A 1,058-nucleotide genomic window follows, 5' to 3' on the forward strand; every position below is an offset into this window, starting at 1 on the left:
GGGTCCCGCCGCGGGGCACTCACAGCTGGCCGGCGGCTCCTTGGTCTTCCCGGGCCCCTGCAGGAGGCTTCGCAGGCCGTGCAGCGCCGCGCCTCCCGCCGGGCCGCCCAGCAGCTGTGGGGCCGGGGACCTGTCGCTCGAGGGCCTCGCCATCCCCCGGGGGCTGGGGGTCGTCACCGGCTCATGGGCGATGAGGCTGCACCTTTGGAGACTCCGGGCTAGCGGATGCCGCGGTGTCCCGGGCCAGAGACCCCTGCCAACCTCGGCTAGCCCGTGCGTGGGAGCCAGGCGTCCGCGGCAGCCCACAGACCCCCGAGTGGGCCGGAAGAGAGCCTGTTTGCAAGGGAGCTCGGCGACGGCAGGGGCCGAGCGGGCGAGCGGGCAGCGACGGGCACCCTGTGCTTTAAAGCCCGCGAGCCTGAGCTCGTGCACATCGGAGGCGCTTGGCAAGCCTGCACGGGGGAGGCGTGTGTGTATGTGTGTGTGTCTGTCGGAGTGTGCAACGGAGATGGGAGGCTGGCCGAAAAGCAGGCGGAGCCAAGGGCGCTGCAAACTTCTTTGGATGCAAAAAAAAAAAAAAAAAAAAATACAGCCGGTGGGGGGGTGGGGAATGAGCGAGGAGCAGGGCGGGGATTGGTGCAAGCCCTAAGGCGGCCTCTCCTCCAGCCCAGCCCCGCGCACCCCTCCTCCTCCTGGCCTGGCTTCGCCTCGTGCCTCGTGGCCCCTCCTCCCCTCCCTCCCGCCTAGCTTGGCCAAGCTCTATATTCGCGAGCCAATCAGGTTCCGGGCTGGGGAAAGGAGCGGCCAATAGGAATGCTCCTGCCTCGAGCTTGTTCCCCGGCCGGAGCCTGGAAATCTTCACCCCTCGCCCCCCCTCAGCGCGTGGTGGGAAGGGAGCGGGGCGGGGCCCTGACCTAGATTCCTCCAATGAGCATAGGCGCCATGACCCAGATGGGGGACAATGGGGCGGGGCGGGAGCACGTGGCCCTGCGCGTGCCGCCCGCCAAATCCTGTGCACTGGAGGGAGGTTGCAGCTGGGCGGGGGAGTGGGGGGGGGG

The sequence above is a fragment of the Gracilinanus agilis genome, unplaced genomic scaffold (genome assembly GCF_016433145.1).
Source record: "Gracilinanus agilis isolate LMUSP501 unplaced genomic scaffold, AgileGrace unplaced_scaffold56196, whole genome shotgun sequence".
Taxonomy (NCBI): Eukaryota; Metazoa; Chordata; class Mammalia; order Didelphimorphia; family Didelphidae; genus Gracilinanus; species Gracilinanus agilis.